Here is a 15,446-nt window from a genome sequence, read left to right as displayed (position 1 = left end):
TGTGTGTGTGTAAGTGAAAGAGGCATGTGTGTGTGTGTAAGTAAAAGAGGCATGTGTCTGTGTAAGTGAAAGGCATGTGTGTATGGGTTCACGTGAGAGGCATGTGAGTGTGTAAGTAAAAGAGGCATGCGTGTGTGTAACTGAAAGAGGCATGTGTGTGTAAGTGAAAGAGGTGTGTGTGTAAGTGAAAGGCATGTGTGTGTGAGTAAGTGAAAGAGGTGTGTGTGTTTAAGTGAAAGAGGCATGTGTGTGTGTAAGTGAAAGAGGTATGTGTATCTACACTACTATTGTGCTACTGTTCACCCGAGTACCAGATATCTACATATGGCTTTCAAAAGTGACCATTCTTTTGCTTTCCCCATGACTCAGAATTCAGACACATCAGTGCAGCACTGAATGAAAGATGCAAGGGTCTTTCAGGAGTCCAGAAACTCACTTACCTTTTATACACACACACTGATTACAAGCAAACAGATCACAGGTGAGGATGGTTACCTTTAGTAGCCAATCAAAGTCAACTTGTGTGCATGTTATCAGGCCACAATCTCCAGGATATTTAAACTTTTGATCAGGGTCATTTGGGTAGATTCTATTGAAATTATGATTTAAAAAGAGTAAACACAGTTGTTTGACAATAAATGGCTTCACCCAACCACTAACCATGAGTGAAAGAAAAGTTTGTGAGTTATCAATTATATTCTCTGACAAATGGCCAGAAAATCACAAATTCTGCTAGGGTATGTAAACTTATGAGCACAACTGTATATATATATATATATATATATATATATAATGCCTAGGTGCCTACTAATAGGTCTGTGGGACCAGTGGCGTAAGTTCGTCCCAGTTGCCCGGAGGCAAGATAAATATTGGTGCCCCCCTATTTCCGATATCAAGATAAGTATGTGTGTGTGTGTGTGTGTGTGTGTGTGTGTGTCAGTGTCAGCAGACACTTTACTGATGGAGCTATTTGCTCCTGTAGAGGAAGCATGAGAATGCTAACTATATGAAGTTACATGTAATTGTCAGAGAAGTATCTTCATATAGTTAAAATTCTCATATTTCCTATACAGGTGCAAACAGCTTAATCAGTAAGGTGTCTGCTTCCAGTGTAATAGGCTGAGGGTTCTAATCATGGGTATGACACTTGTAAAATGTGTATAATAAAGAGGGTGTGATTTGTAAGGTGCAGGTACCAGTGAGGAAGTCGGCCACTGAAAAGATAGTGGCAGCTATCAATTAAGTTCACAGAATGGGAGGAGAGATGCCCCCCTTCAGAGCAGGAGCCCGGCGGCAGATGACTCCGTTGCCTCCCAGAGTTCTGCCTCTGTGTGGGACCTTGTAGATAAATCAATGAAGGAGTGGCACTCACGGGACTTGATTGATAAAAATAAGACTCGGGACACGGCGGTCTCAGATGAAAGATATTTCATCTGAGACCGCCATGACCTGAGTCTTATTTTTGTCAATCAAATCCCGAGTGCCACTTCTTCATTGAATTTTTTGTCGGATTCGGGTGTCTTTTTTACAAAAACCTCAAAAACAGCTTAAATCATAGAATTTGGGGGTCATTTTGATCCCATAGTAATATTAACCTCAATAACCATAATTTCCACTAATTTCCAGTCTATTCTGAACACCTCACAATATTATTTTTAGTCCTAAAATTTGCACCGAGGTCGCTGGATGGCTAAGCTAAGCGACCCAAGTGGCCGACACAAACACCTGGCCCATCTAGGAGTGGCACTGCAGTGTCAGACAGGATGGCAGATTTAAAAAATAGTCCCCAAACAGCACATGATGCAAAGAAAAAAAGAGGTGCAATGAGGTAGCTGTGTGACTAAGCTAAGCGACCCAAGTGGCCGACACAAACACCTGGCCCATCTAGGAGTGGCACTGCAGTGTCAGACAGGATGGCAGATTTAAAAAATAGTCCCCAAACAGCACATGATGCAAAGAAAAAAAGAGGTGCAATGAGGTAGCTGTGTGGCTAAGCTAAGCGACCCAAGTGGCCGACACAAACACCTGGCCCATCTAGGAGTGGCACTGCAGTGTCAGACAGGATGGCAGATTTAAAAAATAGTCCCCAAACAGCACATGATGCAAAGAAAAAAAGAGGTGCAATGAGGTAGCTGTGTGACTAAGCTAAGCGACCCGTGGCCGACACAAACACCTGGCCCATCTAGAAGTGGCACTGCAGTGTCAGACAGGATGGCAGATTTAAAAAATAGTCCCCAAACAGCACATGATGCAAAGAAAAAAAGAGGTGCAATGAGGTAGCTGTGTGACTAAGCTAAGCGACCCAAGTGGCTGACACAAACACCTGGCCCATCTAGGAGTGGCACTGCAGTGTCAGACAGGATGGCAGATTTAAAAAATAGTCCCCAAACAGTACATGATGCAAAGAAAAAAAGAGGTGCAATGAGGTAGCTGTGTGACTAAGCTAAGCGACCCAAGTGGCCGACACAAACACCTGGCCCATCTAGGAGTGGCACTGCAGTGTCAGACAGGATGGCAGATTTAAAAAATAGTCCCCAAACAGCACATGATGCAAATAAAAAAAGAGGTGCAATGAGGTAGCTGTGTGACTAAGCTAAGCGACCCAAGTGGCTGACACAAACACCTGGCCCATATAGGAGTGGCACTGCAGTGTCAGACAGGATGGCAGATTTAAAAAATAGTCCCAATACAGCACATGATGCAAAGAAAAAAAGAGGAGCAATGAGGTAGCTGTGTGGCTAAGCTAAGCGACCCAAGTGGCTGACACAAACACCTGGCCCATCTAGGAGTGGGACTGCAGTGTCAGACAGGATGGCAGATTTTAAAAATAGTCCCCAAACAGTACATGATGCAAAGAAAAAAAGAGGTGCAATGAGGTAGCTGTGTGACTAAGCTAAGCGACCCAAGTGGCCGACACAAACACCTGGCCCATCTAGGAGTGGCACTGCAGTGTCAGACAGGATGGCAGATTTAAAAAATAGTCCCCAAACAGCACATGATGCAAATAAAAAAAGAGGTGCAATGAGGTAGCTGTGTGACTAAGCTAAGCGACCCAAGTGGCTGACACAAACACCTGGCCCATATAGGAGTGGCACTGCAGTGTCAGACAGGATGGCAGATTTAAAAAATAGTCCCAATACAGCACATGATGCAAAGAAAAAAAGAGGAGCAATGAGGTAGCTGTGTGGCTAAGCTAAGCGACCCAAGTGGCTGACACAAACACCTGGCCCATCTAGGAGTGGGACTGCAGTGTCAGACAGGATGGCAGATTTAAAAAATAGTCCCCAAACAGCACATGATGCAAAGAAAAAAAAGAGGTGCAATGAGGTAGCTGTGTGACTAAGCTAAGCGACCCAAGTGGCTGACACAAACACCTGGCCAATCTAGGAGTGGCACTGCAGTGTCAGACAGGATGGTTGATTTAAAAAATAGTCCCCAAACAGCACATGATGCAAAGAAAAAAAGAGGTGCAATGAGGTAGCTGTGTGGCTAAGTTAAGCGACCCAAGTGGCCGACACAAACACCTGGCCCATCTAGGAGTGGCACTGCAGTTTTCTAGCGAGAGGATGAGTGCTTCCATCCTCATGTGAATCTGAACCACTAGCCATGAACATAGGCCAGGGCCTCAGCCGTTCCTTGCCACTCCGTGTCGTAAATGGCATATTGGCAAGTTTACGCTTCTCATCAGATGCTTTTAATTTAGATTTTTGGGTCATTTTACTTAACTTTTGTAGTATACTTGACAACACAGAGGTAGAGCAATGGACTACTGTACCGTACTGCTATATATATACTGGTGGTCACAGCAACATTCTGCATTGTCCCCTCCTACTATATACTGCGCACAACTAAAATGCAGCACAGGTATGGATGCATAGTATACTTGACGACACAGAGGTAAAGCAGTTAACTACTGTACTGTACTGCTATATATATACTGGTGGTCACAGCAACATTCTGCACTGTCCCCTCCTACTATATACTGCGTACAACTAAAATGCAGCACAGGTATGGATGCATAGTATAATTGACGACACAGAGGTAGAGCAGCTGACTACTGTACCGTACTGCTATATATAGACTGGTGGTCACAGCAACATTCTGCACTGTCCCCTCCTACTATATACTGCGCACAACTAAAATGCAGCACAGGTATGGATGCATAGTATACTTGATGACACAGAGGTAGAGCAGTGGACTACTGTACCGTACTGCTATATATATACTGGTGGTCACAGCAACATTCTGCACTGTCCCCTCCTACTATATACTGCGCGCAACTAAATTGCAGCATAGGTATGGATGCATAGTATACTTGACGACACAGAGGTAGAGCAGTGGACTACTGTACCGTACTGCTATATATATATACTGGTGGTCACAGCAACATTCTGCACTGTCCCCTCCTACTATATACTGCGCACAACTAAAATGCAGCACAGGTATGGATGCATAGTATACTTGACGACACAGAGGTAGAGCAGTGGACTAATGTACCGTACTGCTATATATATATATATATATACTGGTGGTCACAGCAACATTCTGCACTGTCCCCTCCTACTATATACTACAATGCAGCACAGATATGGAGCGTTTTTCAGGCAGAGAACGTAGATATTTTCAGCACACTGAGCACAGATATTTGCCAGCACACTGAGCACAGATATTTGCAGCACACTGAGCAGATATTTGCAGCACACTGAACACAGAAACTGAGAGAACGCAGCCACGTCCTCTTGCTATCATCTCCAAAGCACGAGTGAAAATGGCGGCGACGCGCAGCTCCTTATATAGAATATGAATCTCGCGAGAATCCGACAGCGGGATGATGATGTTCGGGCGCGCTCGGGTTAACCGGGCAAGGCGGGAAGATTCGAGTCGGCCTCGGAACCATTTAAAATGGGTGAAGTTCGGGGGGGGGGGGGGGGGGGGGGGGTTCGGATCCCGAGGAACCGAACCCGCTCATCACTAATGATGTATATATATATATATATATATATATAGTCCAAAAAGTAGGCACTCTCCAGACTTTAGCAAGCTTTTTAAGGTATTTTAATCCAATACTCACAACATAGAAGTGCAAAACATAATCAGTTGCATGGCAGTGGAATAGCAGCTATTTCACTGCCAGGCAACTGATTATGTTTTGCACTTCTATGTTGTGAGTATTGGATTAAAATACATTTAAAAGCTTGCTAAAGTCTGGAGAGTGCCTACTTTTTGGACTATATCTACCGGAAATTCTCTCTGAATAAGTGGCCTTTCTGTGTAGTGCACCCCGCTGATACTGTACAAATGATTAGAGATGAGCGGGTTCGGTTTCTCTGAATCCGAACCCGCCCGAACTTCATGGTTTTTTTCACGGGTCCGAGCAGACTCGGATCCTCCCGCCTTGCTCGGTTAACCCGAGCGCGCCCGAACGTCATCATGACGCTGTCGGATTCTCGCGAGACTCGGATTCTATATAAGGAGCCGCGCGTCGCCGCCATTTTCACACGTGCATTGAGATTGATAGTGAGAGGACGTGGCTGGCGTCCTCTCCATTTAGATTATAAGAGAGAGAGATTTACTGGAGCTTAGGACTAGGAGGAGTACTGTAGAAGTGTAGAGAGTGCAGAGAGTTTACTAGTGAGTGACCACCAGACAGTGCAGTTTATTTAATATATCCGTTCTCTGCCTGAAAAAAGCGATACACACAGTGACTCAGTCACATACCATATCTGTGTGCACTGCTCAGGCTCAGCCCAGTGTGCTGCATCATCTATATATATTATATATCTGTCTGACTGCTCAGCTCACACAGCTTATAATTGTGGGGGAGACTGGGGAGCACTGCAGTGCCAGTTATAGGTTATAGCAGGAGCCAGGAGTACATAATATTATATAGTGAGTGACCACCAGACAGTGCAGTTTATTTTTATATCCGTTCTCTGCCTGAAAAAAGCGATACACACAGTGACTCAGTCACATACCATATCTGTGTGCACTGCTCAGGCTCAGCCCAGTGTGCTGCATCATCTATATATATTATATATCTGTCTGACTGCTCAGCTCACACAGCTTATAATTGTGGGGGAGACTGGGGAGCACTGCAGTGCCAGTTATAGGTTATAGCAGGAGCCAGGAGTACATAATATTATATAGTGAGTGACCACCAGACAGTGCAGTTTATTTATATATCCGTTCTCTGCCTGAAAAAAGCGATACACACAGTGACTCAGTCACATACCATATCTGTGTGCACTGCTCAGGCTCAGCCCAGTGTGCTGCATCATCTATATATATTATATATCTGTCTGACTGCTCAGCTCACACAGCTTATAATTGTGGGGGAGACTGGGGAGCACTGCAGTGCCAGTTATAGGTTATAGCAGGAGCCAGGAGTACATAATATTATATTAAAATTAAACAGTGCACACTTTTGCTGCAGGAGTGCCACTGCCAGTGTGACTGACCAGTGACCTGACCACACTGACCACCAGTATAGTTAGTAGTATACTTATATTGTGATTGCCTGAAAAAGTTAAACACTCGTCGTGTGACTTCACTTGTGTGTTTTTTTTTTTTTATTCTATAAAAATAAAACTCATTCTGCTGACAGACAGTGTCCAGCAGGTCCGTCATTATATAATATATAATATATACCTGTCCGGCTGCAGTAGTGATATATATATATTTTTTATATCATTTATCATCCAGTCGCAGCAGACACAGTACGGTAGTTCACGGCTGTGGCTACCTCTGTGTCTGCACTCGGCAGGCAGTCCGTCCATAATTGTATACCACCTAACCGTGGTTTTTTTTTCTTCTTTATACATACATACTACTACGACATCTCTTTATCAACCAGTCTATATTAGCAGCAGACACAGTACAGTACGGTAGTTCACGGCTGTGGCTACCTCTGTGTCTGCACTCGGCAGGCAGTCCGTCCATAATTGTATACCACCTAACCTTTTTCTTTGCATCATGTGCTGATTGGGGAGGGTTTTTTGGAAGGGACATCCTGCGTGACACTGCAGTGCCACTCCTAAATGGGCCCGGTGTTTGTGTCGGCCACTAGGGTCGCTAATCTTACTCACACAGTCAGCTACCTCATTGCGCCTCTTTTTTTCTTTGCGTCATGTGCTGTTTGGGGAGGGTTTTTTGGAAGGGACATCCTGCGTGACACTGCAGTGCCACTCCTAGATGGGCCCGGTGTTTGTGTCGGCCACTAGGGTCGCTAATCTTACTCACACAGCTACCTCATTGCGCCTCTTTTTTTCTTTGCGTCATGTGCTGTTTGGGGAGGGTTTTTTGGAAGGGACATCCTGCGTGACACTGCAGTGCCACTCCTAGATGGGCCCGGTGTTTGTGTCGGCCACTAGGGTCGCTAATCTTACTCACACAGCTACCTCATTGCGCCTCTTTTTTTCTTTGCGTCATGTGCTGTTTGGGGAGGGTTTTTTGGAAGGGCCATCCTGCGTGACACTGCAGTGCCACTCCTAGATGGGCCCGGTGTTTGTGTCGGCCACTAGGGTCGCTAATCTTACTCACACAGCTACCTCATTGCGCCTCTTTTTTTCTTTGCGTCATGTGCTGTTTGGGGAGGGTTTTTTGGAAGGGACATCCTGCGTGACACTGCAGTGCCACTCCTAGATGGGCCCGGTGTTTGTGTCGGCCACTAGGGTCGCTTATCTTACTCACACAGCGACCTCGGTGCAAATTTTAGGACTAAAAATAATATTGTGAGGTGTGAGGTATTCAGAATAGACTGAAAATGAGTGTAAATTATGGTTTTTGAGGTTAATAATACTTTGGGATCAAAATGACCCCCAAATTCTATGATTTAAGCTGTTTTTTAGTGTTTTTTGAAAAAAACACCCGAATCCAAAACACACCCGAATCCGACAAAAAAAATTCGGTGAGGTTTTGCCAAAACGCGTTCGAACCCAAAACACGGCCGCGGAACCGAACCCAAAACCAAAACACAAAACCCGAAAAATTTCAGGCGCTCATCTCTACAAATGATGAGAGTGCTGGACTTTCTCTACTATATATATATATATATATATACATATATATACATCAATATATATATTTATATATATCAATATATCAATATATATATATCAATATATATATATATATATATATATATACTGCTCAAAAAAAAATAAAGGGAACACTTAAACATCACAATGTAACTCCAAGTCAATCACACTTCTGTGAAATCAAACTGTCCACTTAGGAAGCAACAATGATTGACAATCAATTTCACATGCTGTTGTGCAAATGGAAAAGACAACAGGTGGAAATTATAGGCAATTAGCAAGACACCCCCAATAAAGGAGTTGTTCTGCAGGTGGTGACCACAGACCACTTCTCAACTCCTCTGCTTTCTGGCTGATGTTTTAGTCACTTTTGAAAGCTGACGGTGCTTTCACTCTAGTGGTAGCATGAGACGGAGTATACAACCCACACAAGTGACTCAGGTAGTGCAGCTCATCTAGGATGGCACATCAATGCGAGCTGTGGCAAGAAAGTTTGCTGTGTCTGTCAGCGTAGTGTCCAGAGCATGGAGGCGCTACCAGGAGACAGGCCAGTACATCAGGAGATGTGGAGGAGGCCGTAGGAGGGCAACAACTCAGCTGCAGGACCACTACCTCCGCCTTTGTGCAAGGAGGAACAGGAGGAGCACTGCCAGAGCCCTGCAAAATGACCTCCAGCAAGCCACAAATGTGCATGTGTCTACTCAATTGATCAGAAACAGACTCCATGAGGGTGATATGAGGGCCCGACGTCCACTGGTGGGGGTTGTGCTTACAGCCCAACACCGTGCAAGACGTTTGGCATTTGCCAGAGAACACCAAGATTGGCAAATTCGCCACTGGAACCCTGTGCTCTTCACAGATGAAAGCAGGTTCTTACTGAGCACATGTGACAGACGTGACAGAGTCTGGAGATGCCAAGGAGAACGTTCTGCTGTCTGCAACATCCTCCAGCATAACCGGTTTGGCAGTGAGTCAGTAATGGTGTGGGGTGGTATTTCTTTGGGAGCCGCACAGCCCTCCATGTGCTCGCCAGAGGTAGCCTGACTGCCATTAGGTACCGAGATGAGATCCTCAGACCCCTTGTGAGACCATATGCTGGTGCGGTTGGCCCTGGGTTCCTCCTAATGCAAGACAATGCTAGACCTCATGTGGCTGGAGTGTGTCAGCAGTTCCTGCAAGACGAAGGCATTGATACTATGGACTGGCCTGCCCGTTCCCCAGACCTGAATCCAATTGATCTGGGACATCATGTCTCGCTCCATCCACCAACGCCACGTTGCACCACAGACTGTCCAGGAGTTGGCGGATGCTTTAGTCCATGTCTGGGAGGAGATCCCTCAGGAGACCATCCGCCACCTCATGAGGAGCATGCCCAGGCATTGTAGGGAGGTCATACAGGCACGTGGAGGCCACACACACTACTGAGCCTCATTTTGACTTGTTTTAAGGACATTACATCAAAGTTGGATCAGCCTGTAGTGTGTTTTTCTGATTTAATTTTGAGTGTGACTCCAAATCCAGACCTCCATGGGTTAATAAATTTGATTTGCATTGATAATGTTTGTGTGACTTTGTTGTCAGCACATTCAATTATGTAAAGAACAAAGTATTTAATAAGAATATTTCATTCATTCAGATTTAGGATGTGTTATTTTAGTGTTCCCTTTATTTTTTTGAGCTGCTTGTATATATATATATACATATATATATATATATATGTATATTCCTATATGTATGGGGGTGGGGGGAGAACCAACATTTTATCTTGCCTCCGGGAGACTGGGGCGAACTTACGCCACTGATGTTGGGTAATTAACATGTAGAAGTAGCTCTGTACAAGCATATTTAGATAAAATGACTGAATAAAATTAATGGAGATAAAGGTAAGGTTATGTACTGAAACTGGGCCTACAGCTACATTCTATACTGGTTACAATTGGGGAAATCTAAGATGGATAGAGTCTTTACCATACTATGCATACAGGGCCGTCTTTTCGTATGGGCTCAATGGGCTCTTGCCCAAGGGCCCCAGGAGTATAAGGGCCCTAGGCTGATAGCTGAGGGTCTCCTCTTTCCAGGGGTACCAGATTTTTGAAAATCGGCACTGGGGAACCGGAGATATCCGACTTCAAAGTAGTGATCCCCATCCAAGCCTGTTAATTGCTCTTCCCAGCCAGATACTGTATCTTGGGTTCTGTCTGACTTACAGTTTCTCTGAGGGTATAATCCAAAAGCTGGGACTTTCTCCTTTTGGGGACACTGGCAACTTGTCTCTACTTTGTCCAGAACCAGAGATATCAGCCTTCCAGCATCCGGTCCCCGCTCCAGCTCCACACACCTAATATGCAGTTTCATATTTTCATTGGTGGATTGCTCTGACTCCTGAACTCTGATCCCCAAGTACCCAGAACCTCCTGAAAGGTGGGACTCTCCAGTGTTTTATCACATTCAAAGCTAAGCAATCTATTTCCAGGAACTGGAGATATCTGCAGTCAAGCAATCTGCCCTCCCACCAGAAAATTATAAATATTAAGCCCACTCCACTATCCACCCCTCCCCTGCTTATTAAACACCCCCTACCCCCCTGGAAGTCATGTACCAGGGCTTCTTCATTTAGCCCAATGCCCCATTCTACAGTTTAGCCCCATCTGTGCAGTAAAGGAGTAATTAGTAGAAATTACTGCTCCAGGTCCTACATGCTGAGCGGAAGATAGAACACCCTCTACCGCCTGCGGGACAAAAGATTCCGCTGATAGCACCCCCCACACCTACCGCTGGAGCGTGGGTAGGGGGCCCAGTGAATTGCTGTGCCCAGGGGCCTACACTGCTGTTAAGACGGCCCTGTATGCATACAACGGAGTAGCAGTAGTGTGTTCCAAGCACTGAATGGAAAGGTAAATTAAATCATAGAATGTGTAAGAAGTTCCAAAATTTTACATGATGCAAATAAAGTTTTACCATTGTGATAAGTCACCATCTTCCACAGATTCTGATATTCATTTCCTATTCGACACGCTGGCGCCGCCATATCAGTGCCTGGAGCCAGCCTACTAACAGCCTAAACTGCTCTGTGCGCGGCGCCGGCGTCTGATGTTAGATGCCGCACAGCGCACATAGGGGGGCATTCTGACCTGTTCGCTCGCTGCGTTTTAACGCAGAAGAGCGAATGGGTCCCTGCTGCGCATGCGCCGGCGCTGTAGTGCGCCGGCGCATCCCAGACGGTCAAAGGCCATAGCAGGGATGCTGATTGACAGGCAAAGGTGATCGCTGGGCGGGAGGGGGCAGAACGGCTGTGTTTGGCAGCCATTTGATGGGTTTGGTCCGGCCAACGCAGGCGTACTCCCCCTCCCTCATCGCTGACTCACTGCCACCGGCACAGCAGGTACTGTGGGCGCATTTATGTATATGCCACTTTGGGTGCAATTAGGTATCTGGCACGGTGGGGGCATTTAGGTATCTGGCACTGTGGGGGGCATTTGTGTATCTGGCACTGTGGGGCCATTTATGTATCTGGCACTGTGAGGGCATTTATGTATCTGGCACTGTGGGGGCATATATGTATCTGGCACTGTGGGGGCATTTATGTATCTGGCACTGCTGGGGGGCATATCATGTCTATCTGGCACTGCTAGGGGGCATATCATGTGTAGCTGGCACTGCTAGGGGGCATATCATGTGTAGCTGGCACAGCTGGGGGGCATATCATGTGTAGCTGGCACTGCTGGGGGGCATATCATGTCTAGCTGGCACTGCTGGGGGGCATATCATGTATAACTGGCACTGCTGGGGGGCATATTATGTGTAGCTGGCACTGCTGGGGGGCATATCATGTGTAGCTGGCACTTCTGGGGGGCATATGTCTATCTGGCACTGCTGGGGGGCATGTCATGTCTATCTGGCACTGCTGGGGGGCATGTCATGTCTATCTGGCACTGCACTACTGTAGACATTATGTGGATCTGGCACTATACTGTTGACATTAGGGGGAGAATTCAAATGTTTGAAAAGTCAGTTGGGTGTCTGTTGTTTCCTGTCTATTAGATAGGAAAAAATAGACACCCAACTGACTTTTCAAACAATTGTATATCCCCCTTATGTGTATCTGGTACTATACTGGAAATATTCTGTGTAAGGAACACTTCTGTGGCTGTTGTGTGAAAGGCTGCTAATTGTGTGCGTAGGGTGTGTGTGAAAATACATTTATTTATAATTTGATAATATAAAATTGCAAGGCCACGCCCACTTTTCCAGTAGCACACGCATGGGGGTGGTGGTGGAGGGGTGAGTGGGCGCTTTGAAATTTTCTCGCTCAGGGTGCTAGTAGGCATGGAGCCGGCCCTGTCCGCTGCGATGTGTGCTAAGCCCACATTGGGCTCAGCAAACATCGCACTGAGCCCGAATCGGCACGTGTGTATGCCCCATTACTCTGTAAATATGTACGTTACCATTATTATTATTATTATTATTATTATCCTTTATTTATATGGCGCCACAAGGGTTCCGCAGCACCCAGTTACAGAGTACATAAACAAATAATCAAGCAGGAAAACAGCAATTTACAGTTGACGACAATATAGGACAAGTACAGGGTAAATAAACATAGCTACATCAGCAGATGACACTGGAATAAGTATCAGGTGGCAGAAGACTGCTGGATTTGGTGCAGTTGAATATTATTAGAGTAAGAAAAGGATAAGCACATGAGGGAAGAGGGCCCTACTCGTGAGAGCTTACATTCTAAAGGGGAGGGGTAGACAGACAGGGGTGAGACAGATGGGGTACATAGAGAGCATGGAACAGAGGTTTAGGATGAGATTTGGCTGGGTTTGGTGAAGAAGTGGGTCTTGAGAGCCCGTTTAAAGTTTTGTAGAGAGGTGGAGAGTCTGAGGGGGAGAGGTAGGGAATTCCAGAGAAGTGGTGCAGCACGTGAAAAATCTCGGAGGTAGGAGTGGGTGGAAGTAATCCGTAGACATGAGAGTCGGCGTGCATTAGCAGAGCGAAGAGGACGTGTGGGAGTGTAAAGGGAGATAAGGTCAGAGATGTAGATGGGAGATGAGTGGGTGAGGGCTTTGTAAGCAAGTGTGAGAAGCTTGAAATGGATTCTGAAAGGGAAGGGGAGCCAATGAAGGTCTAGTAAGAGAGGAGAGGTGGACGTAGTGCGTTTGGTGAGGAAAATGAGCCGGGCAGCAGCATTGAGGATAGATTGGAGTGGAGAGAGGTATTTGTCAGGAATGCCAGTCAGGAGGAGATTACAATAGTCCAGTCTGGAGATGACCAGTGAGTGGATAAGAGTCTTAGTAGCATCCTGGGAAAATGGTGAGCCTCCCTGCTATCAATCTTCTTGTGATCGCGCCAGCGATCACTTTCTTCTTTCTTCTGGTTGTTGCCTGGCGATGGCTGTCGCTGGGCAATGACGCGCATGCGCATTGTGGGCGCTGTACATGCGCATTTACGACCCATTTTCACCACAGCGATAAACCGCAGTGTGCGAACGGGTCGGAATGACCTCTATAATCGGATAAGAAAGCTTATGAAGGTTGAGTGAGCGGTTCTGGAATGTGATAAGCTAGCTTGAAGAGGTACGTTTTCAAGGAACGCTTGAAGGTTTGGAGACTAGGGTAGAGTCTTATTGTGCGTGGTAGAGCATTCTACAGAGTGGGTGCAGCCCGAAGAAAGTCCTGCAAACGTGCATGGGAGCCATTAATGAGTGTGGATGAGAGACGAAGATCTTGTGAAGAGCTGAGAGGTCGTGTTGGGAGATATTTTGAGATGAGCAAAGAGATGTACATTGGTGTAGTATGGTTAATGGCCTTATGTGTGAGTAAAAGTATTTTATATTGAATACGGTAGAATACAGGTAACCAATGGAGGGACTGACAGAGTGGATCTGCAGATGATGAACATCTAGCAAGGAAGATTAGCCTCGCAGCTGCATTCAGAATGGATTGTAGTGGTGAGAGTCTCTTTTTGGTAAGACCAATGGTGGTCATTCCGAGTTGTTCGCTCGTTGCCGATTTTCGCTATATTGCGATTAGTCGCTTACTGCGCATGCGCAAGGTTCGCAGAGCACATGCGCTTAGTTATTTTACACAAAAGTTAGGTATTTTACTCACGGCATAACAAGGAATTTTCATCATTCTGGTGATCATACTGTGATTGACAGGAAGTGGGTGTTTCTGGGCGGAAACTGTCCGTTTTCTGGGAGTGTGTGAAAAAACGCTGGCGTTTCTGGGAAAAACGCGGGAGTGTCTGAAGAAACGGGGGAGTGTCTGGGGGTGAACGCTGGGTGTGTTTGTGATGTCAAACCAGGAACGAAACTGACTGAACTGATCGCAATGGCTGAGTAAGTCTGGAGCTACTCAGAAACTGCTAAGAAATTTCTATTCGCAATTCTGCTAATCTTTCGTTCGCAATTCTGCTAAGCTAAGATACACTCCCAGAGGGCGGTGGCTTAGCGTGTGCAATGCTGCTAAAAGCAGCTAGCGAGCAAACAACTCGGAATGAGGGCCCATAAGAAGACTATTGCAATAATCAATGAGGGAGATAATGAGAGCAAGGATTAGAGTTTTTGAAGTGTCTTGTGTAAAGGTATGGTCGTATTTTGGATATGTTTTTTAGATGCATGTAACATGATTTTGAGACAGATTGAATGTGGGGAGCACAGGACAGTTCTGAGTCAAGTAAGACACCTAGGCAGCGAGCTTGTGGGTTAGGATTGATTGTTGAGTTCTCAACAGTGATAGAGCTATCAGGTTGGTAACTACTATTGGCCGGTGGAAATATAAGTATCTCTGTTCTGGAAATATTAAGTTTGAGGTGGCGAGGTGACATCCAAGATGAAACAACAGAAAGGCATTCAGTGACCTTGACCAATACAGATGGCGACAAATCTGGGTAATATAGGTAGATGTGAGTATCATCTGCGTACAGATGATACTGAAAACAAAAAGAGCTAATTAGTTTCCCAAGAGATGAGGTATAGATTGGAAAAATCAGAGGACCTAAGTCCGAGCCTTGTGGTACTCCAACTGAAAGAGGTAGCGAAGAGGAAGTGGATTCAGAGAAGCAAACACTGAAGGAGCGATTAGATAGGTAGGATAGGAACCAAGAGAGGACTGCGTCTTTAAGACCTAGGGATTGTAGTGTTTGTATAAGAAGTAAATGGTCAACAGTGTCAAAAGCAGCAGAGAGATCTAGAAGAATAAGAAGTGAGTAATGCCCTTTGGTCTTTGCAGTGACAAGATCATTTACTACTTTAGTTAGTGCTGTCTCTGGGGAGTGCTGGGAACGAAAGCCTGACTGAAGTGGGTCAAATAAATTGTGTCATTTAAGAAGGTGTGTGAGGCGAGTGTAGGCAAGTCTCTCAAGTAGCTTGGGGAGGCATGGCAGCTGAGAGATGGGACGATAGTT

This window comes from Pseudophryne corroboree, chromosome 2 (assembly GCF_028390025.1).
Source record: "Pseudophryne corroboree isolate aPseCor3 chromosome 2, aPseCor3.hap2, whole genome shotgun sequence".
In the NCBI taxonomy this organism is placed as follows: Eukaryota; Metazoa; Chordata; class Amphibia; order Anura; family Myobatrachidae; genus Pseudophryne; species Pseudophryne corroboree.
This window is presented reverse-complemented; position numbering follows the sequence as displayed.